The sequence below is a fragment of the Dreissena polymorpha genome, chromosome 9, assembly GCF_020536995.1.
Source record: "Dreissena polymorpha isolate Duluth1 chromosome 9, UMN_Dpol_1.0, whole genome shotgun sequence".
In the NCBI taxonomy this organism is placed as follows: Eukaryota; Metazoa; Mollusca; class Bivalvia; order Myida; family Dreissenidae; genus Dreissena; species Dreissena polymorpha.
In genome coordinates, this window is record NC_068363.1 from 38,557,112 (window position 1) to 38,582,992 (window position 25,881).

Here is a 25,881-nt window from a genome sequence, read left to right on the forward strand (position 1 = left end):
TTCGAAAGATCCTTTTTTCGGTATTTCAGGTTGAAAAGTTTGCTTCTTTCGATCATATTTGCAAAATTAGCTTTTACACGAGGAAAGGTTTTTGACAAAATAATTGGAAGTTTTCATTGACTATAATTTAAAATATTTTTGACCAACATACATGTTGTTGTAATGGTAAAAAAGATCAATCTGTTAAATAGAGTATGCATTATCTGTGTCTATCACATCGCTCGATATGGTTGCTGAATAAAATAGAGTTATACCTTTTGTTTTTATGAACGTTTTAGTCATTGTAACGTTCACCAGTTTGTTAAGCAGCAACTCTTATAATTTAAAGGGACCTTTTCACAGATTTGGGCAGATATTAAGGTTGGTCATTTAATGCTTTATATTGATATTGTAAACATTGGATCTAAAAAGCTCCAGTAAAAAACAAGAATACAATTAAAGAAAAACAAAAACCTCAACTGGGCTCGAACCAATGACCCCTGGAGTAAAAGTCCAATGCTTAGACCACATGGCAATCCGTGCTCATACAATAAGTGATGTATTTTATACTTCATATAAGCAATCCTCGTTCTGTCGCAAAATATAACGACAACAGCAGAACTCTCTGGACGAATTATTCAATCATTTCGCGTTGCAACGCTTTATAATTTAAATCGTTAAAAAATGCATAAAATGGATATTTTAGAGCATGGTAAATGTTCAGTATTACTGTTTCCTCGCAAGTATCATAACTACAACGAAAATTAGCGAATCTGAAACAACTATTTTTAATTTTGTCAATTTACCAAAAAGCGAAAAGGTCCCTTGAAGCCATATTAGAGATTCAGCAAAGGGATTTGCACCGTTCCAATATACTAACGTTTGTTAAAAATATTATTATACATGTATTCAACGCACACATACATAGTTATGCATTTATTTAAGTGTGGCAAATTTAAATGTTTAAATGCTGCTTTTGTCAAAAATTTGTAGCACAATACACGTTATGAAACCCAAGTCTATTTTACTGAATTCAAGTTCAAAGGGGAATATATGATTTTACCCATTGTTCTAGAACCATTTCGCTGTACATTGCCTACCGAACATGATCAATACGAAACTACTCGGCTTTGTTTAACCCAAGTGTTAAAGCGGAAGTTTAAAATTGCGATGATGAATATATAATCCGATAAGAATTGTTTAACTATCTTGTCGAATTCTTTGTGAACAGATGTTTACATCTCAAATTTAAATTGTGCAAGTTTAACGAAGCAGTAAGCCTAATCGTAATTATGCATTTTTGTGTTAAGTATTTATGTAATGCTAATACATACAGTATATATATTAAAACAGAAAAAATCAAACTGGATGTTAAGCTGTCCGAAACAATTCGAAAGTTATTATAAATCGTTCTGTTCGTGTATATTGTCAATATTATTGTGCTTAAAGAAAAACAGTTTACGGTAGGTATGTATTATCAAACATAATATCATTGGGGATGTGCAGTTTATTACTTAAACGGTATATTTAAGTAACTAACGTTTTAATGTTTATTAAGTTATAAAACATTAAAAAATATAGACGTGCCTTATTCAACAACATCCTATCGAACGATGGAACTATTAAATTAAAGTTTAATTCGAACAAAATGTTTATGGCACTGTTGATTAACATTTCAATTTGTAAATACCGTAACATTGTTGACCGTTTAATATTTATCAATCAACAACGTTTAGTAAATATATCCAGTTACACATTTCTTTCAGGACAACAATGCAAGTAACATATCAATGTTATGTGTGCGCTGTGCTAGGCGCTATGTTGCTCCCGGAAGTTAACCTAACGCCAGATGGCGCGCTATTCCAAATCAGCAGCCCGACAGCAACTGTTATAGAGCCTCGCGTTTTCACCGAAGATCCACCATTGTGCGAATTTAGTATCTGGGAGCAACGCAAGATATTCTTTGTGGACCGTTTGCGCCAAATGAATTCGAAATTTATCAAGTTTGGAATACAATTTTATAATGGGACAAATGTGATTAAACACACTGAGCCACAAGTCTTGAAACCAAAACTCTGTTTTTGGACGTATTCCACGGCGGGTGAAACATATCCGTATCTGAATTGGAATGTCGACTTTGGGTTGCTTACATTTGGTCTTCTAGACGCAGAAACGATTTAGATCCCTTATGTGGATTTTAAGGCATACACTACATCAAAATGTATTGTGAACTTTGGTGCAAATGAATCCATGATAAATGTTGCAAAAGCTTTGTCGGAGCTAGTGGTTAATGAAACAGTAAATGAGGTGCACCAGTTTGAACAAATATCTTTTTGTTATTTAATAGAGATCGCTGGAGCTAAATCTGGATTCGAATATTATGCTGGACTTTACCTTCAATATCCAGTACCGTTTATTCAATATTCGTGTTGTGAAATAATATATTATTACACCACAAGTAAATATTCGGATCCGGTTTGTAACATAACTCACGACAAATGGACTTTATGCTTCCTAGGTCCATACATCGTAGGCGTAATGATTCTTTTGTTCTTCCCAATAATGCTTTTTGAATTATTTCACTCAATTTCCAAAGACGAAGTAATTCAATCGTACGACCACGAGAGTACGAATGAGTTATCTTGTTTAGTCTATAATCGCCAACATGAAGCGCAGTGGGTTTTCCTAGATGGAGCATCGCCATTGACCTTATCCCATCTACCAGCCAAGATTTTCGCGGGATTCAAGGAAGCGCAACCAGTCTTGCGGTCGCGACTACGACGGTTTGTGTACATGCTTTTGCAGGGGAATTGACTTTGTGTCTGGCCAGAGTTGAATGTGTCTTTCGCATGCGTGTATACAGTAAGTGTTATTTCGTAAACTGGCTAAATAAAATTAACACCACAGACTGAATACTGAAATGCCGAAACTAACAAACGTATAATTTAAGAGATTAATTTTATTATTATATGTTCTTTACTCAAAATTGATTGGTTTTACTTGCATTTGTAGTGATCTGAAGTTCAATTTTATTAGCAAATGTTCTATATTCATTATTGATTAGTTTTAATTGCATTTGTAGTGATCTGAGGTTCAATATTATTATCAAATGTTCTATACTCATTATTGATTAATTTTACTTTCATTTGTAGTGATCTGAGGTTCAATATTATTATCATATGTTCTATACTCATTATTTATTGGATTAACTTGTATTTGTAGTGATCTGATGTTCATATTAAAATCATACAGGTATATATGTTGTTGTTGTTTTTCGTACGATAAATAGCGTTCAGAATTTTGAAGCTTCGCCTTGGTGGTGCGTTTATTCAAAAACGACATTATTGCCGCTTTAATAAGCAGCCAAACTAAACGTCTGTCACTTGAATTGAAAATTTAACGGTGAACTAGCATACGCAGTCTTTTTCAGTGTTTTGCGCTTGTTAAAACAATACTATTTTTAACAATAGTCAAAAGATTTGTCTGCAGTACACAAAAATAGTAATCATCTGCCTCACAATTGTAAACTGGACATCTATTTATTTTGGCAACTATTTTACTAGTTTACGGGTTTTATTTGGAAACAAAAACATGAAACTCTTCCGGTAACGCAGAATTATATTTTCGACATTAATTATGTCATTTTAATTAAAGTACTTTTACGTCCAAATGAAATTCTAATCTGAATATATATCATTGTTATAGGCCGGCACTATACCTGTGCACTTACCACAGTTACATTGACATGACTTTATTGTTCATTTACATATACACACAATTCTCTGTTTTGTCCTCTCTAAATGGATGCCAAGGTCCTCGATTGTGTACATGTATATTTTTAACAGCGATGTTGTGCCGACAATAAATAAACATATTGACGCCATTTTACTAGCTTGATGAAAGTGAAATGTATTGTCACCAATTGCTTCAGTTGATAGTTTTCTTAAATGATTTAGAATCATTGTAAAATGACCACATAACTTACCCCTGCACCGCTTGCTTACAGGCATAACAGTCATGCCCATGGCAAATAACTTAAAAATAAACGGATCACTGTGCTTGGAAAATGTGTTGTGCACATTAACATTTAAAAGTGATGACATACTTGAAGTTTCAATGCAAGCGCTGTGCAAAGGTGTAACTTCAGACAGTATTTGAAATGCCAATACAGAATATTTTCGTCTAATGTCTAAAGATTAACAGATTAGAATTAAGTGATGAATATTTGCGGAAAAATCGACGAGTACGTAGTTTCATCTTGTCACTGTACACGTGACTTTCTGCACGCCTTCAGGTTTTCTTTGAAAATAAACCAACCAAATAATAAATAATTTTATAATTATTAAGGGAAAAATGTATATTGCCATTTTATTGACAACCCATTACACCGTTATCAGTGTTATGTTTGTTTCTATCGTTCGTATTTCAGCCAAGTTGTTTATTGCACACACATTAAAATGATGCCGTATTCATGTCGACGGAAATAATTCTTAATGTTGATAAAAGAGTCAAGACCCTTGTACTGCTCTGCAATTGGCATTACGCTTTTGTTCTATTGCTTGCAAGGAAAACAATAACAGAACACAATTGTTTTTGTTTATTTTCTTTATTACAGAATGTATGACAGGTAATATGGAATGTATGCAGTAGAAAATGTCGCCTTAACTTGCTAGGTATATGTCTATGAGTAAGGCACATGTACAATGGTCGCAATGCTAATATGATGTTTATCAATTAATAACAAATGTATGGTTGCATGTCTATATGTTGGTTGTGGACGCAAGAATTAAATAACAAATGCATGGTTGCATGTCTATCTGCTGGGTGTGCAAACAAGAATTAAATAACAACATATCAGGCTTGTCTTTAAAATCATAATATTTCCGACAAAATATTAAACGTTTAAATTTAAATGTTCCATATCCCAAAATATTTTTTATAAATATTAATTAATTGCAACAATTACGCTGTTGTAAAACGCTGAAAAGAAACATTTCATTTCAAATAAGAGGAATATATAGTGTTAAATAAAATAGTTTTATTACCTGTTTCAAGTATACATGATGCATAAACCAGGAGACACTTGTGAAAATGCAGACAACTACATACTCCAAGAACAAGAAGTTATTTCAAACGTTTCAAGTGTTTCAGACAATGTTTAAACAATCTTCAGTCAATGCATCAAGTCACATGATAAAATTATGATCAATTAAAAATGACACGTTTCTATTGTACACATACAATAGTGAGCACAATATATTGAAAAGCACAAAACCGTTTTGGAAAAGTTATGTTACACTAAGTTAGTCGGAAAATATACCTTACATCAATACAAAGCGATACAGAAGTTTTTACCTAATGATTGAAACATTTAAAACTCTTTTATACCCAATTAGGAAGATAGGATGTTATCAATGCAACATACTTACCCATCAGTACTGATTGTGATTACATCACAATAAAATATGAATATTAGATTTACATTCAATTATACGAACAGTTCAAAAAGTAGAAAATAGACAATATATGTACAGCATATTACACAACTAAAAATGTGTGTGTTACACATTTATATACAACTATATTTATCAATTAGTAAATGAGTACAAAATACACAATTGCATATACAATGAAAAAATTATTAAAACATCATGATATGTTTATGTATAACATACATCAGGAAATGGTTTAAAAATAATCAACTAATCACCTACCGAGGCATGTATAGATGTAAAATGCAATTGATCAAACAAATCAATGCTTTATAAAATAAACCCACTATTATGATATTAAATTGATTTTATAAATGTCTACAAAATTCAACTTCAGTTTACGGAGTACAAGGTCGCAAGTCAAAACATTCCCTTGTGTTTCCAATATCACAACAAAACAGAAACATGTATTACAGTTTGCAGTAATAACACGTTAGATTTTCACAGTTAAAATATGCAATTCAAACAAGTTTACAGTTAACAAATTAAAAAAATCAAGAGTGTCACGAAAACATGTAACGACGTCATGTTTATATTGTGGTTTGTATTCTACTAAGCAAAATCATATTTAAACAAAAGTAAATTTATTGTTTGCAATAATGTTTCAGTTTTAATTATTCTGATTTTTACTCGAACGTTAAAAAACAAATCTGAAACCAATTATATGTGTTTATTTTTACTTTTGCTGAACTGTCACGAACGGCCACCGGAAAAACTTTGCGTAACCGAAATTTCGCAAACTTAAGTACCCTTTTTCTTGAAGGTTTGCTTATTTGTGATAAAGTATAAGATAAAAGTCTAACTTGTGATTAATAATTGGTTATTTTTGCTTGTTAAATGCGTTTTCTTCACTATGAACTTTATTTGCAAAGTTGGGGTTCCCATGGGATTTTTGTATTTTCCCATGGGATTTTTCATTATCCCATGGGAATTTTGGTTTCTCCCATGGGATTTTTCTCCAGCTTTTTTTATGGGCGAAAAAATCCCATGGGATTTTCAAAAACATAAAACACGTTCGTTTGTGCTTAGTTATCGATTTTAAGCATTGTTAAAGTATTTGTGCTTATTTTCGTTCAATTTACTTTGATAGAAAAAAAATCCCATTTTTTTATGGGAAAAAAAAATCCCATGGGATTTTTTTCTGATTTTTAGAGATTTAGTCATGTAACCTTCAGAAACACTACCTTTTAACAAATGATGAGCATTTCTCGCGATTTCAACGCGTTAAATCGTGTTTTAAAAAAATATAAAAATCCCATGGGATTTTTTTTCCCATGGGATTTTTTGTCCCATGGGATTTTTTTTCCCATGGGATTTTTTTCCAATGGGATTTTTTTTAAGGTATAAGTTTCTAAAAGCTATATAATAATAATTATAATAATAATAATGATAATAATAATAATAATAATAATAATAATAATAATAATAATAATAATCGTGCTCAATATGATGAATTTGTACTTTTAAGCGACTAACATTTTTATTCGAGCCGATCTTCGAGTCCGAATGGTGAGTATAAGAGCAATTTACCAGTACAAATAAATCTCACTTGTGTAGAGAACGCTACCGTACTATAAAATAATCTTGATAATAAGTCATATCATTTCTCGACAGAAAATGAAAACAGTATCCATATTGATGTCAGCAATGTCCCCTGCTATGATAAATATTGACAAAATGAAAAACCTTGGCAATAATTCCGTGTCGAATACGCATTAGATTATAGCAATCAAATTCATATAAGCATTGATAAGATAATATGCGAAAATGGGTCTTATGTCAAATACGGCCAGCGTAGCTCCATTCCATAATGTCCGGTATTAAGTCACGTCAAGTTTCGTGGTCGAATTATAGCATAATAATCATTTTCACATTACGCGAATCATATGAGTTTCCCTACATATATCGTGTTAACATTTATGTTACACTAATGTGCGATGATGAAAAGGGGATTTCGGTAATTCTACATTCGCCCGCCTAGTACCGAAATCCCCATATTTACGCCTTAAAGGGTCAATAGGTCATCGGTATGAATGGTTTTTGACTTCACATGAATGTTAAGGTGCAAAAAAATGATATTAATTTTAATTATTAAGCACTCTTGACAGCATTAAGTTGCCTCTCAGTGGGGATTTCGGTAATTCTACACTAGAACTTAAACGCGCGCCGGTACCGAAATCCTGCTGTACAAACCTTCAAGTGTCAACAAAATTATTATAGTGTTTTTTTTTCATTAGCAACCAGTGATATGTATTATCTCCCATTCGGTTACTTCTTTTGGAAAATAATTAGCGGGGATTTCGGTACTGCTACATTCGTACGCCCAGAGCCGAAATCACCCATGTTTACGCCAATCCCCCATATTACGCCTTAAAGGGTCTATATGTCATTATGTTTGGGTTTTGGCTTTGCATTAATGTTGATTTGTACACAATCATATTAGTGTTAATCATTTAAACACTCTTATCAGAATATTTTTTCCATTATTAAATAGTTTATTAATGTGAAAAATGTGTAAACGAATGTAAAAAAGGTAAAATGTACATTTAAAACATTGGTTACACAAAAGTATATGTAAATATAACATGACATAGTAATAATAAGTCTTCAGAAAGTATTTTCCAAACAAATTTGATGAAACAAATGATATCGTACTACCTTATTTACAATATGCTATACACTTTTGCAATTTAGTTATCAATGTTTAATCAAAGCATAAATCAGCATATGTTGCCTCTTAGCGGGGATTTCGGTAATTCTTAACAAGCACATAAACCCGCGCCGGTACCGAAATCCCCGCTGTACAAACCTTCAAGTGTAAAAAAATACTGATTTAGGTTTAAATAAAGGGAACAATAGTATTTTTGGCCACCAAAAAGCACTTCCGCGTCAACAAAACGATTGAAATTATGTCAGAAACCCAGCTTTTCATTGTATATATTGCAATACACCATCGGCCGCCGAGAGCGGAATACTGCGCTTGGCCGCTAAACAATGTGGATTGCATCAAATTAAATGTCAATTTTCGATTTTATTACAAAAATAAACACTGCCTTTTTATAAATATGTCAAGCACGTACACTTAACAAAAAAATCGATATATCTTTATGTAATTTAGAAAAGTAAAGCGCTTTATATATAACTATGTTTTATAATGTCTCTCTGGTTGAGAAAAAAACCTAAACAAAACCATGTAGAACATATAATATGTTTTCATAATTAAAAAAAAAAATTAATGATGCACGTGATGTTTTATAATTGATATAAGTTCACGTGTCATTGAACGAGTTAAGGGAGAGATGCGAATTAAATTACACATAATTAAAAACGGATGCTATACTGTCAGCTTGATTTATAAATTGTGTTCCATCGCGCCAATATATTCATTGTTCCATGAAATTTTGTATAAAAGCAAAACGATTGAAATTATGTCAGAAATTCTGCTTTTCACATGAAATGATCTTTAACACTTTATTTATTCCAATCAGGTAAATAACAAATACAATAATAGGGGAAGTCTATACTGTGTATTAGAAACTTGTTGTGGTGATCCCTATCTTATCCGCTCAATACACATCCACCTGGCTACTGTACAGAAAAAATTAGATTTACTTCCAAAATAACTGATTTCATTAATTGCTAACTTGTTGTCTACATTTTAAATTAACAACGATAATGGATCAACATCACCGTTGCACAATTATTAAGTTCACAGTAATCTGTACTTTAAATAGATAGCCTAATTAAAGACGGTGCTAATAAAGAACAAAGCGTGAATGTGGATATTAAGAAATTAGATCCTTTTTTGCATGACACTGGCAGTATATCATTTTATCTTATATAAATAAGCCACATTTAAGACATGGATAAAATTAAAATAAGACACATTTGCATCTTTCATTTCTTGAAAAAAAAATAAGCACGCAGTCACATATAAATAAGATACATTGAAGACACAGACAAAAATAAATAAGACACATTTGCATCTTTCACTAAATTTTCTTGAAAAAACATGTGAAACTGAAGAAAAACATTTATTACTGACACATTATTCTAAAAGTCGACTGACAACTTAAGTTCAAAGAGGGATTTACAATTAAATAAGATCCATTTTCGCATGATGCTGGTTGTAGAGCAAGCAATACATTTCTTACTGACACATTATTCTAAAAGTCGACAGGCAACATAAATTCAAAGAGGGAACCACAATTAAATAAGATCAATTTTCGCATGATACTGGTTGTATAGCAAGTAGTCACATATTAATTACAGCTTGCATTAGTTGCAATAGTTTTGTTAAGTGCGCGTGCTTCTGAACGTGGCGTTAAGCGAGAGTGTTGTCATTTTGTTAGTTTTATATTTTGGTATTATGTATGATTATTGCTTGTTTTGAATTTGAAATAAACGCTTTCTGGCAAATAAGCATCGTCTTAATTTTAATACAAATAATGAACATTTGACATACAAAATGTCCAATAACATACCGGCAATAACATTATATATATGTTAATTTCTTTGCATGTTTATACCGAAATTATAGCCGACATCGGCAGTTAGGGAAATTTTGTGACGCACTTTAACACATTAAACATTCATGATAGTTCTTTTTTCATATGATATTCCCCTGGTTGCTTACCGGTGTATTGGTGCAGTTGATAACCCCGCCGGGACTACAGTAGGGTGCTAATACACACGTGTATCGTGTTCAATACAATCGTCTTAATTTTAATACAAATAATGAACATTTGACATACAAAATGTCCAATAACATATCGGCATTAACATTATATATATGTTAATTTCTTTGCATGTTTATACCAAAATTATAGCCGACATCGGCAGTTAGGGAAATTTTGTGACACACTTTAACAAATTAAACATGCATGATAGTTCTTTTTTCATATGATATTCCCCTGGTTGATTACCGGTGTATCGGTGCAGTTGATAACCCCGCCGGGACTACAGTAGGGTGCTAATACACATGTGTATCGTGTTCAATACCCGATCCATGCTACAACGTGTAAGAACGGGAATTTCGGTAATTCTACCTTTTTAAGCTTGCGCACCTCTAATGGGCACATATCCAAATATAATTTAATTAATTATTTTCCTAATCAGCATCATTTCACTAAACTACATGCAAATTTGTAGGTAGGCTTTCCACGCTTAAAAAAAATAAACCGATTTTTTCAAAACCACCCTCACGCTCGGCTTTTGTCCAGTTTATTTTCACCCCTGGGGTATATAAAAGTTCCATAATTCATTCAAATTTCCAAATATGGGCATGCAGTTGGTGTGTACAGATGCAGTAAAGGTGTTTAAAGTTTAAACAAGATGAAATAAGTATTCTTTTACAGACATTTATTTTTTACAAATTTTAATCTATGGAATAGCGCCATGAAATGTAAGTGATTTCAGCCAAGTAAAAATTGGGTCGGTTAAAAACAAAGTGTCATAAAATTCAAAATAGTATCATTTAAGTTATATTTTAAACTAAGTTTTTATAGAAACACTATATACAGCAAAAATACCAAAAAATAGACAGATTTACCGTTTACTTTTTGAAATAAAAATAAAAATGCAACATGCATCATTCGTATTTTCAGCAGTAAATTAATCAATTTAGCCATAACGTTGTTTTAATTTTAAAATTGAAGGATGTGCATTCAATTTTTAACATATTTGACAATAAACATAGGTTATGTGCTATATTAAATCAAATTACGTTAGAAAAGAAATAAAAGGCGTGGCAAAAAGTATGCGATGTCGGCAGGAATCGAACCTGCGCGGGAAAATCCCAAAAGATTTCTTATTCATCGCCTTACCCACTCGGCCACGACAACTTCACATCTGTGTACCCTTAAATTAGATATATATAAGTAAACAGGTAAAAAGGCTCGCTCGATCTTTGAAGAAATCGCGAAATCGTATTTTTCAGATGATAATTGGATCAAAGTCAATATTTATAGTGAAAATAATGTAATCTAAATGAATAAGTTAAACATATTTCAAAATTCGAAGTTTGAAAAAAATAAAATGCATCTCTCGGAAATAAGCGATCATTGAAGATCGGCAATGGCTTATGTATGAAGTGAAAGGACAGTTGAAAGTTTCCATTTTGCACGTTAATGATTCTGATAATATGGTGACAAAGGCAGCAGTCCTATGTAGTATTGTGTTTGACCGGAGAGTAGCGTGATCTGTGTCGGTGTTGGGCGCTCCAAAGACCTATAGATTACAATCCTATAGTAATCTATAGGTCTTTGGGCGCTCTGAGGGCGCAATCCGGCTACATAGGTACATAGGAACCTCTTGTGGCTATAGTCCATGGATCGGGTTCGGCAGACAGGGAACATGTAAATTTTTATATGTATGTTTTATATCTTAATTACCTAAACGTATATTTATCCTGATTACTTATTTACTGAGGTTTGAGTTAGTCGCAATGATTGTAGATACGTTGTACTATATTTAGTAAGTATTTGGAGGACGAGTGGCACGGACACGCGCTTTATTATCACTTATGCAAGGAACGCGTTTTGTTTATATACGTATTTTTGATATTCCGATAGGCTTAAGGGAGGTAACTTATTCAAGTAAAACGCGATATTTTTTGCGATGCCTTTTTATAACTCTTGTTTAATTAATTACATACCAATATACAGCTAAATTTAAGATGATTTTTACCAGAAAAAAAATTCGGAGAAAGATATATTGAGATTTTGATTTTCCATAGAATGCGAGTCTCCATATATATTTTCTATTGCAGGGGAGGTAATTTAAAAATTTTAAAGTCTCCGAATTGGTCTTTGTTGTATCTATTAACGTTTATTTTCAAGCTAATGGCGATTAAAAAATTAATTATTATTAGTATGTGCTCACATGGATATTGGTACGGATATATCGTGTTCATATAACTGTTACTACATCCATTTCATTCATCATTCAGGTCGGGCTACACAAATCTCGTGAAGAGGCCAGTAGGACCTGTAAACAAACTCTCATACACACTCTTCACTCATCGTGGCGCTCTCGCATGTATGAGGCGATATATAATACTGTATTCGCTGGTATTTTCGGTTAATATGTTTGATTGCTTAGGACGCAATGAATATAGTGTATTTATATTTAATGGAAGTGAGCTCATTGTTGTTTCTGGCGGTATTCAATTTCTTGTAATAGTTTCGCGATTAAAGACGTCGGTTCTCGGTTAGGTGTGGAATGTTCTTATTTGTTAATGTGCCAAGTGCTTAAAGGCGGTTTATCGCACTTTATTAGTCGGCGTTTCAAGAGAATGGGTAATAAATGCAAATCAGTAGGTGCTTAGAAGACTTAAGTACGGCAAGAACCACAACTCACTCTGCTAGGAACGATTACCACTGCCTGTCTGCAGCAGACGACAAATGATTCTGCTCTAGCAGTGAATGTATATACCAGCTTGTAAACGCCATTGGCCAGTCTAGTGTTTATCATTAAAATATGCACATATTGGCTGCTTTCATGGAAAACGAGGCTTAATGCACGTCAAATAAGATTAGCCTGTGCACAATGATAAGCATATGCAATGCGAACAAGCTAATCAAGGACGACAACAGCGAACAACTTCAGTGCCTCCAGCGCTTTGATTTATAATATACATTATGTCCTATGTTATATGGCGTATAGCTACTAATATATGTGTGTATAAAATATGTTAACCGTCTTTATTTTTTAAATAAATGAAATCATTCTGAAACTCTACGAATTGAGGATTTACATGTTTTTATGAGCTGTCAAAGATTATTACGAACAACAATGATTATCTTTTTTAATGCAGACACTTTAAAAGACTGTGGGTGCGGACCCAGGATCCTCGATAAATCAAACGGAAAGGTACTTTAGGTACTTAAGCTACGTTGAAGAAACTCGGACATTGTTGACGCCCTGTCTTCAATAAATACTGTTTTTGAGTGAGGTAAAACTTACAAATGTATTTGTTAGCCAATTGACGTGTATCGTGGTATTTTGAAATTATTTTTAAAATAACTGGGCTAAGCATTGGTTTCGGTAGAAAAGTACTGCAACAATTTCGCTAGATTTGAACACATTTTAACACTCCGCATTATGATATTTTGATTCAATTTTTCATATTTATACCAAGTGAGTTTTCATTTGACCGCCTTGCGGATACAGATCCATTAGCATGTGCTTGTGTATTATAATAACAATTAATGAGTTAATTTACTACTTACAGTATCGTTATTTTCATCAACATCATCGTTATCATCGTTATCATCGTTATCATCATCATCATCATCAACATAATCATCATCTCATCATTATCATCATCATCATCATCATTATCATCATCATCATCATCATCATCATCATCATCATCATCATCATCATCATCATCATCATCATCATCATCATCGTCATCATCAGCGTCATCATCATCGTCATCATCATCATCATCATCATCATCATCATCATCGTCGTCGCCCTCGTCCTCGTCCTCGTCCTGCTCCTCCGCCTCCACCGCATCATCAGCAGCAGCATCGTCATCAGCAACAGCAGCAGCATTATCGTCACTATCACCAACAACATCGTTATGGTCGTCATCGTCGTGATCATCATCATCAGTGTCATCATCATCATCATCATCGTCATTGTTATCGTCGTTGTTCTCCTCCTCGTCGTCGTCATCGTCATCATCGTCGTCATCGTCATTCTCATCATGAACAATTTCAACAACCGTAAAACCTATCGCTCAGCTCATTTTTGCAGTGAATTCGGATGTTATATCAAATCTTTTTGATTAATAGAGTTTGCTGCTTAATATATTAATAACTAAATAATAATGTTGATAATATTGAAAATAAATGGTTTCAATTTTATTTATCCGTTTAAGATGCAGTATTTGACCAAGTTAATTTGTCGCTAAAAGTATTCATTACACATTCAATCCAAAAAGCGTTACGAGTTGCTATTGAAACTATAATCGCATTCCGATAATCAAAGCGCTGAAGGCACTGAAGATGTTCGCTAATCGCATAATTTAACACGCAATTCATTTTTCAAAATCAATCGCAAGTTTGAAATGAACACACGCCATTCAACTTAAAAAAGTGTGTGTCATAGCGCACGGGTCGAGTTTTGTGTGCACTTTTTATCATCCTTATTATTTCGTAGAAATAACTAAGACAAAATAAAAACAGCATGCTTTTTTGGAAGTTCTGAAAGCAAAGAAAGTATGATGAAAATGGTAATGAGAACTTAATATAAAGAAAATTTGCAGTCACCATCATATTAAAGGAATATTTTTTCTAATATCAAATGACTATCTCACCAAGAATATAAATTCATAATGATAGTTCCGTGTACAAAACTTTTGATTTTTGACACCATATACAAATTCAAAATATACAATAATCTTCGTATCTTGTATATGGAGGAATAAAAGTATATAAACATTGCTGTTTATGCTTTACTTGTTACCCGAGCAGTTCACACGGTGTCAACAACGCTAACATAAACATAGGTATAGAGCACTAATGCGCTTTTAGGCGAAGCTGTTTCAGTTTTCATCTTAGTGACTTTAACATAACGCCAACAGACACGCATGAATATTTTCGAATATTTAATAAGCTGATTCGAGATACAACCTCTGAATTTTTGCTACATCACTGCGTATGTGCTCAATTCAAAGGATGTAGCACTGTTCAGTGTAAGAAATTCCGGACTACTCTCTGTATGCTCAAACGACACAAATTGTGGCCCTGTTACAATTACGCGTTACAATCCATCTCGCAGAATTTCAATTTCGCCTCCAAGATGAGAAAACAATCATTAGCGAAATAGTATAGTGTCACGATAAGAGAAAATCGTTTAATTATCATACCACAATGTTTGCCGTACTTGGTCAGCACGTCTGGAAATCATTCCTTAATGCGTCGATAGGCTGCCATTATTAACAAGTTTGCTATTTTGAATTCAATTTTGTATCAAAAAGCATTGTTTTTAAATGTGGGATTTTCAATTCGCAATGAGATTTGTAATGACCCTCGTCATGCGAAAATGGGTCTTATTCCATATGCGCCCATCATATAAATAGCCCACTCAGCTATCCCTCCTTCTGGTAAGGAGAAACATAACATATTGAGTGATTTTAAAGCGAACAGCGTCGCCTATGGCCTGACTGCGCAAGAGCACATGTTGGGTTTAACAAACGCTTGCCGAAACGCATAAGACCCATTTTCGCATGACGGCGCTATTGACGTGTGATTTAAATGTGACGAAAGAAAACTGCGTTTAAATCAAATATAAACATACGATATATTTCGATAATGAAGAAAGATACTCATAACAAGGCATATGAGGACACATATGAAGTGCTCTCCCGTAGTATATTTTTTATTTACTCACACTAATGTGTGGTTTGACAATGCTAACACACATTTCATGCGGTGAATATGCAGCTTACAAGTGAAAAACACAACACAATAGTTTAACTTTTGTTTAATTGTATTCAATTATTTAGAAAAGTAAATTGCTAACTTTATTTCAAAGTCGGCGTATACGCCGACTACATTTTTAAAAGACATGTATTTTTATAAATATATTTAATATAATATATTTAGTTGTTTTCGGTTTTAGCGATTATAAAGCATTTTCGAGGTTGCCTATAGTATGCCTGAGTAATTGATGAACTCATATCCAACTGTCAATGTATTGAGAACTGTGAATATAAACAAGCTAACCCTTCTACTAAGCTTTTACTATTGCGTTGCTAGCACCCGTAAATACAAAAGATCGCCGCTATGTGTTGAGAACCAAGAACGCTTTCCAGAAATACCCGATGTAGTAGCTTCAACGAGGTTATGAAACAGGTCATTCGTATTATTATTATAAACTATTTGTTATATTCGGGTTAAGCGATTATGATTTTTTTTAGTCTATCGTATCGCTGAAGTTATTGTTGAACTTATGTTCAACGTTTTATAAATTGAGAATATAAATAAGCGTCAACTTTTTCCCAAATCTCTCAATTTACGACCTGTGCTACGTCATTGAGTTGTATGTGAGAGCGTAACCTATTGCGTTGTTATCGCCCGTAAACTTTCCTTTGTTTATCGACAGGCGCATCTATTAATAGCCTCATATCATGAATGCCAAAACACCCGCGAAAAAGAACCACGTGACCAAATAGGACGCTAAACGCAAATACCATGCGACTACGACTTTAATTATGTAAGAACGCTCCGCAATTCCTCTGAAGCCGGGGCCTTGTGATTGCTTTTACGTAAAGAATTGACCTCTAACTGAAGTAAGCAAAGGAAACGCAGCACCTAATTGACCCATTCCTTCTATGTGCGAAGGCAGATTGAATTTTACTAATGTATGGTTTGCCTATTATAACACACATTATAATGCGGTAAATATGCGACTAAAAGTAAAAAACACTATAATTAAACTTTTGTTTTTAATTAAGTTATTTAGAAACCAAAATTCCAAACCTTATTTCAAAACAGCAAGACTACATTTTTTAGAGAATATTCTTGTTATATTTAAATGTTTTTTAACAGTTTCAGCGATAATGAATCATTTTTATGTTGTCTATCGTATCCCGGTAATAATTGTTGAACTCGTGGTCAACGTGTTATTAATTGAGACCTGTGAATATAAACAAGCGTAACCTTATACTAGTGCGTAATTCTCACCCGGACTCCCCTTTGTTTATCGCCAGCCTCAGATTTATGAATGAGATGAGCGAAAATACTACGTCACGCAGACGCAGCAGAAAGTGGACTATTTTAATCATTCATAAACAATCTCCTCCGCGACACGTGCAATACGATCATTGTTTTTTTTATTCTTTTCTATAAAACACCATTCGAAACTATTGCATTTAACACGATATTAATATAATGTTTCCATTTGTGAATAAACATAATTGGAGAACTCAAACCTCTTGCATAAATTATACAACTCTTTCTTCGCGCGTAGTGTAAGCGGGAATTAGGCTAATCATACCCAGGCCGTATCGACCTGAATTTTACATCAAGCACATTAGACGGTCGCTAAAGCGACCATCTAAAAATGGTGTCTGTATTAGGGCCTGTTTAATTTCTACGCTTCATTGCAATTCATAAAAATATTTTTAAGGGTACCGGTATATCTAGACACACTCTGTTATCCAAACAATCCTTGTGATCATAAACAAATAAACAATGAAATATAAATAAAATTAGATGATAAAAAATGGCATCTTCCTTTTTGCTGTTGCTAGTTATCAACAGAGTAGCAAAACTTTTAAATATAAATTATATTCAATTCATAGCACGCTTAAAGATGTGAAGTTTATCTAAATCTATAAGCACAAACATATTTATGTTTGTTAATACAAAGCTGTAGCAGTTTTCTGATTGCGCTTGAAAAGATGTGATTGTTGTTGGTGCATTAATAGTATCATTAGTTTGTATTTCCAGATTAGGTATTCCACCATACATTTTGTTTTTAATCAGATGTCTTATAATTGACATTGCAATATTTCAATAACGAGTAATCAACACAATTGACTTTATGTATTTTTAATTGTTTATCCATATTATCATTAACACTTGAGGGAAAAATAAGCTGTGTCATTTTTTATTTTTTATTTTACTTATGGTTCAGACAACTCTGCTTTTACTCTATGCCGTAATAATTATAAGTTTCCGTTCACTTAAAGATATTGTTTTTCGTGTTGGAAAATTTAAATACGAAAAATATTTAGAGACAAGTGTGTTATGTTTGTTTGTCAATTATTTAATTGAAGTAGAAATAATACATCAGTGTACATAATTTTATTGTGTTGTTCCCTTCGTTCTTTACTTTAAAAATACAACTTAACAGCTTTGCAATCAACTGAAATAATATTTAAAAAGTAAAAACAATAAACGTTTGGCTTTCTTAATACGATATCATTTCAAACGCTGTTGGAAGGAACCATTGCTTATTAGAGGTTTACAAGGTAATTTACCCAAGTACGCAAATGTAATGGTCGATTGCCCTTAGGCATGATTCTGTTTTATTACTTTAATCCGGTTGTAAAAATGCATGACCGAAGGGTCATCAGATAAGCAAAAACAGGGCCAAAATCTGATAAAATAGCGCTGTTTAACTGACTGTACGAAAATCCGTATGTCCGAAAATTTAGAATCATGAAAACATAAATATTTTGGCTTAAAAAGGAAATGTAAGAAAATTTAGAATGTAAGAGAAAATACGGTGGTTTTATGGTGTTTAAATCTATTAGAAATAGCAAAACCTAAAGACATTATCTCAAGTGTGATTTTCAAAAGATTTTATATGAATGTACACACACGGTAAAACTAGTCTATTAAAATGCAATACCTTCATTGGTTCTCATGTTTTTAATATTTATTAAACATAGGTATTTGTGAACACTTGTTGTTATATAATATTGAAATGTACACGCATACTGAACATAAAATCATTAGCATAACGGCTAAGTTGGTTTTTACTAAGATTGCAATAGTGTTTATTTTATTATTATGAATCTTATGAGGATAATTTTGAAAGTATGACACAGAGTATCTGAAGAAGATATATACATAATCACATATGTTGTTGTTGTTGTGGTTATTGTTTCAATATTTTTATGAGTATCATACATTCAATGACGAATAGCTATTAATTTGTCATACAAACACCGTAATTATTATTGGATTGCGGAGATTAAACACATCGATTCCCTAGTAACTGATATAACTGATACATTTTTTGAGCGACAATTTAAAACTAAATCTAGTATTATTTAAATTTGATAATTTTAATTGCAGACTTTTTTTATTAACCCCAATTAATGTGTACGCAACGTTTCTTTTATTTAAATCGCTGAGTACGAAGCATCAAGCTATTTTTTAATTAATTGACAGTGATCTTTAATGTATGTCATAATATAAATTGAAATCAATCTTAATTAAAGCTTGAGTGGTTGGTTTCTAATAAGTTTTGTAAATGTTGCTGTAGGATATGTATGCACAATAAATACTAACGCTCTGGCATATTGTGATGGTGATATGATTATATATTGCACAATGAATATGTGATGATGTTCTTGTGATAATATTGAGGCTATAATTAGTTTTTGAATTAAGCTAGCTAATTTCAAATAAGATACAAACACATCCCAATCCTAAAATTATCAGTAAGTTATAGTATTGTTTGCCTCTAGGCGCATAATTAATTGAAGGCCTAGTTTATCTGTTAATCCTCGCCCCATGTGGTGTCCCAGTGGGTACACTGATATAAATACACGATGTATTGGTCCACAATTAAATCTCTTATAAAAACATGTCTCTCAGGTGACTGAAAAATGGCTGTGTAGATACAACAAATACTACTACAACGGAGACTAAGATAACACATGTTACAATTAATTTGTCTTCCTTGCGTTCTTCTTATACGACAAACACTTCTAAAACAAAAAAGCAAAAAGCCGCTACTGCTACTGCTTCGGCTACTTTTACTGCTACTGCTGCCGCTGCCGCTGCCACTGCCACTGCCGCTGCCACTGCCGCTGCCACTGCCGCTGCCACTGCCACTGCCACTGCCGCTGCCACTGCCGCTGCCAGTGCTGCTGCTGCTGCTACTGATAGTGCTACTGCTACTGCCACTGCTACTGCCACTGCCGCTGCTGCTGCTACTGATAGTGCTACTGCTACTGCTGCTGCTGCTGCTGCTGCTTCTGCTGCTGTTGCTACTGCTACTGTTACTGCTACTGATACGGCTACTGATACGGCTACTGCTACTGATACTTCTACTGCTACTTCTACTGCTACTGCTAGTGCTACTGCTACTGCTACTGATTCTGCTACTGCTACTGCTGCTGCTGCTGCTGCTACTGCTGCTGCTGCTGCTACTGCTACTAATGATAATAATTCTCCTTCTACTTCTCTTTCTACTATTGCTAGCGATGCTTCATAATTTATTTTTAAATGTATCATTATGTTAAAACAGGAAAGAACTGTTATATATATTTTCTTAAAGGTGTAAAGAATCTAAACTTGTCTGCGATTAAAGTTTTATTTAACTGGATTAGTATAGGCCACATAACAGACGCTATTGTACTGATTTGTACTAAACACCATTTTGTCATAATCAACAGTTTTAACATGCCGCAGTTTCCTTGGAAGTTTACCTTTGATTGGAGTTATGTATAAAACATTAACAAGGTATTTGTTGACAGTTTGTCCTGTCACAATTATATATTAGTTGAGCCAAACTTGTGATAAAGATCCCTTTTGGGGTGGCGATAAATACTATTTATATTGTTCAACAGTGGGAGACTGAGAAAACATATGTTACAATTAATTTGTCTACTTTGCCTGCTTCTTCTTTATATATTTTTCTTGCTAATCGTTTAAGTTTAGTTGTAGTTAAGTAGGTATATCAATTTACATTTTTGATAGATATTTATTTGGATAGTAATAGTATGTTTTATTTGACTTGACATCATTGAACCGGTTTATTCATTGATAAGATCGGGATCTCCACAGGTGTTTAATCTCGATTGTTAGGTGGGGAGAAGGGTCCGAATGATAATGTTGTCGTCGGCTTACGAATCACATTTCACAAGTTGTAGACAAATATGCATACGTTATAAACCTAATTTAAGTATTACATAGATAATAACTTATCTTTATTTTGATGAACTACGTTTAAGGTATAAAACTATAATTATCTATGTGTTGTGTGCCGCATACATACCATCTTGCTTTTTTAAATTTGATCACAACGGTCCGAAGTCATTAACATGCAATATGCATGGTTGCTAAAGCACAGTGTATACTAACTAACCTATGTTTATTGTTGTTTGCTAGGGTTATTATTATTTTTATTATTTTGGGGGGGGGCTTTTATAGAAGATTTCAACTAGTCCTTCAATTAACGAAAAAAAAAATATTGGTATAGGAAATATAAAAGAGTAATAGACAGCTTCATTCATGCTGTTCTATTATGGTGTTTTAACGCATATAATTATGTATGGTTGATGAAGCACATTGTATGCTACCGATGTTTATTGTTGTTTGATGATGATGTTAAGTTGGTGTTGCTGTTGTTGTTAATGATGATGATGAGGAGGAGGAGGAAGAAGAAGAAGAAGAAGAAGGTGATGATGATGATGGTGGTGGTGGTAGTAGTGACGACGACGACGATGATGATGATTTTGATTATGATAATGAGATTTGAATTAAATTAATGCGTAAAGATTTTTCTTTTTAGCGGCCAAGTGCAGATATCTGCGCTCGGCCGCTGTAAGGGTTATGTAATATTTGCAATCTACATAGGAGTCAATAGCAGATACCAAGCACCATATGCTTATGAGAAACAAAAGCAAAATATTGGCAATCGCTGAAATCTCGAATATGACTTAATCATTTTATTAAATGAAAACCGGTAACTATTTTAAAAGGTTATTATATTGCAACAACTTAGCGTTGTTTATCCAAAAGACCATTGTTATAATAACAGGGACGTCAATAGGCCAAACTATTCAGGAAATATGATTTGAGTCGTCAAGGATAGATTTTGAGATCAATGTACGTCCGATGAGATTTAAAGGGAGTTGGAGGCGTAGGGACAGATTCGTTCGAGTACGCGATCATTTGAGAACAAATAATGTTGAAGCTTTATCGGAATTCCGGAAATTTGCGATCGGTACCGATTTTTCCTGGTTCTTTTTTATTGATTCTGATAAGTTAGCGGCCGGCAAGGACATGAATATTAACTGACGAAAACTTCTTCGCTACTTTCCGAAAATCTTCGACATGTTGCAAATATCCGTAATATTCCGCATTGTACTCACCAGAAATTGCAACTAGAAAGACTACAATAAATCAATTAGCTACGGCTCGGGCGGGGATTTACCTTTTATCCCTGTAAGGGACCTAATGCCCCAGACTACCGGCTATTTTTTCCGGAATTCGAACTTGATACACTTGATATCCCTGAATTAAATATTTATATCCGCAATTTTGATCTCTAGAGTGCTGACTGTTAGTATTGTATTTGACTGGAATGACTGTCGATTATGTGTTTTTAAGATTAAAAAAAGCTTACGAAGAACTTTGTGTTTGCTTTTTTGTACGCTTTCTTTTTAAAAATGTATTGTCCGCCACGGACGCAACAATTGACCAAATGTACCAGATTGTGGTCTCTTTAAAGTGCTATGTTTTTACTGCCGTGATATCTTTAACAAACTACACATTATTGATCGTGGACGTTTTATACTCTTATTGAATTTGTTTCCCCAAAATATGCTCTTCTATTAATAGATGTTAAGGTGACGATGTTCTAATTATAGATCTTACACGGCCAAGAAACACTAGATAGGTCTTTGCAAAGAGAGCTGTTGGATATCGTGAATGCGTTCAATGTGGCCTGTTTATTTCAGAAAGCTATGTGCAATGTTTTATGGGGATTTCTATCAAATTGCCAATTGCAAAATTTGATTTAATTCATTCGGACCTACAAGCGGGAAACTTCTTCATTAAAATTCAATGGGCTTTTAAGAAGTTCGTTGAAAGGCCAAATTTGACGTTAAACAGCAACGCCGAAAAAATTGCTACTCAGTTTTATGTATCACTTTTTTGTAAGATTTACCAGTAGACGTTCTTCAGTAAATTAAGCAAACACACAGTGCCGACAAATATGGAAGGGTATTTAGGTAAAAATTACATCTTTCTTTGTGACTGTGTCATGATTCTTGATGGTACTTTCAATTAGTATGTAGACACCTTTTCATGCTTGATGACACTTACATCTTGCCTGATGTCCAATGTCTATTTACATTCTGCTTAATGGTATCATGCATGTGTACAGATGCAACATTTTTGTTCGTTAATTGCATGCTGCATATGTGTATGTTGGTTTGTGCAGAGAGACTTGTGCAATAGGCGCAGTGCATAATGGAATCAAATATTAATGCGTTTAATAAATTAACGCGATGGTAAGATGTGAGTTTCACCCAAGCACAAAGCAACATACTATCATGCATGATACAATGATGTCAATTGACAGTCATTCCGAAATGCTACGGAGGACTACGGAAATTTACGGCGTATAACGGAAATGTTATGTTATAGGAGAAGTTGCGCACCTTTGTAAGATATTTGCTACTGAACCGAAATTAACCGCGTGTTTGTAGACTTAACTTTTTTTTGGTTAATGACTAACCATAATTTTTGTACAGTAATTTACCTTCAATAACCAAAGAAAGTCTATGGATATATTTCAATATATGCTACTAATGCATGTATGCAGAGCTCCAGATAAGACGCTTAAAGGGGCCTTTTCACAGATTTTGGCATTTTTTAACTTATTCGTTAAATGCTTTATACATGTATTGATAAATGTAAACATTGGATCGTAAAAGCTCCAGTAAAAAATCAAGAATAAAATTAAAAAAAGGAAAAGAACATTGCCCGGAGCAGGTTTCGAACCAGTGACCCCTGGAGTCCTGCCAGAGTCCTGAAGTAAAAACGCTTTAGCCTACTGAGCTATTCCGCCGAGTACACATACTTGACGTATTTTATACATTATATAAGCAATCGTCGTAGTTTCACAAAATTTAACGACAAAAAACAGAACTCTCCAAATTATTCAATCGTTTCGCGTTGCAACGCTTTATAATTTTTAGGTTTTAAAATCGTCAAAAGATGCATATAATGGCTATATTAGACCATGGTAAATGTTCAGTATTACTGTTTCCTCACAAATATCATAACTAAAACGAAAATTTACGAATCTGAAACAACTTTTTTCAATTTTGTCAATTGACCAAAGCGTGTATAGATCCCTTTTAAAGTCGTAAAAAATTGAATTAAATTTAGTAAAAAAGTAGACTTAAATTCTGTGCATACGGTTACACATTGGAAAAATAAAATAAGAATTCAAAAGGTGTGATCATTCGTAAAACTCAATATCAATGCATATAATGTAAACATTTTATCAATGAGTTCCCACTCGTCTAGGCCCTCATTACAATTATGAAATCAACAGCACTTTAACGTTATTATGAATAACAGACCATCTTTACAACAGTCGAAAAGCCGAACGTTTTCCATTATCTGGTCCTTTTATCGCAAAAAGTCTGCTGTAACCCGGCAATTGTCATGAGCGCTTCTTAGACTATAAACCTAAATGCGGATGTGCCAAAAATTATATTTACCTGAAAAAAAAGAATTAATAATAGACTTTAAGGCTGGATTATTATAGAGTGTAAACCAAGATTTTGCTGAAAAAGTTATCTGGAACTTTGCATGTATGTTGAGAGGAAATCGATTACATAATTTCAAATTTACTAGAGTACTTTTATATTGCACCACATAAAATGCTATAAAACAATAATATTGAAGTGCACATATAAACTTTATTATAGATGGGTAGGTATTTCGTGTCAATCTCTTTCACATATGAAAGAGCTGTTGGTCATGCTGCTTTAAGTATATATAGATGCATGACACTATTTAGATTAAGCAAAATAAAACACTAGGTATTTGCCAAGAGTCAAATATATACGAGCAGTAAGAGCGTAATCGTGCACAGCGAAACTTACTCATGTAGAATTGAAACTCTTATTGCTTTCTTTCGAAATAATTTCATGTGTCCGATCTAATATGCAATATGCCCGGTGTTTTTTTTGCGGATTAATGTTCCGTTTTAGATCCATAATTAACGAATGCCTCAATATTTTCAAAAATTAACACCGGAATAATGTTCACCGACATTTTTTCATACAGATTGGATATAAATATTATAGAGCTTAACAAAAAATATATTAAGACCTGTTCTCCCGGCACACGTGCTGGACACACAGGTGGTTAGCGTGTGGCTATGATAATAATTAGTGAAAACATCTTTTTGAATGTTAAATAATCATATTAAAACGAAAAATCAAATTTTCTATAAAATAAAATCACTATCGTTTTATATATAACAAGGTATCCAACTCGAAATCATCCGAAAACGGGGTGCATCGTTTTGAGCAGCCATTACTAAATTAATTTTGCAGCGATTTTCATGACCCGGTCTTATTCAACGCAGAAATGAATTTCCTTTTAGGAAATGTATATATATATATTGTTATATTTCTACACATGCTGGGTCAAATTTTAAGAAATAAAGCTATACATACTTCGCTTGACCCAGTTGTGATCGATCAGACCGTATTTATGAATGAAATCTCCAGTTGTAAAGACACAACTCCGCATTGGAGCAATGAAATCACTCTTGTGTGTAAAATGTCAGTTGGTTGAAATGTATGTAAACAAAGGTTTGAAAATGCGCTGGACAGTTAGTTTTGATGCATATTTCTACGGCAAGCACGGTAAGAATGTTTTTTTTCATACGTTTTATTGAATTA

The 25,881-nt window shown here is 33.3% G+C and overlaps 1 long non-coding RNA gene across 1 annotated transcript; it reads left to right on the top strand.

The window, feature by feature from the left end:
* The first annotated feature begins 1,172 nt into the window (after window positions 1-1,172).
* LOC127845346 (uncharacterized) lies at window positions 1,173-3,178 on the top strand. Its single transcript, XR_008033185.1, has 3 exons — window positions 1,173-1,446; window positions 1,746-3,000; window positions 3,071-3,178. It is a non-coding gene; the product is annotated as an uncharacterized LOC127845346 (long non-coding RNA).
* The last annotated feature ends 22,703 nt before the right edge of the window (window positions 3,179-25,881 follow it).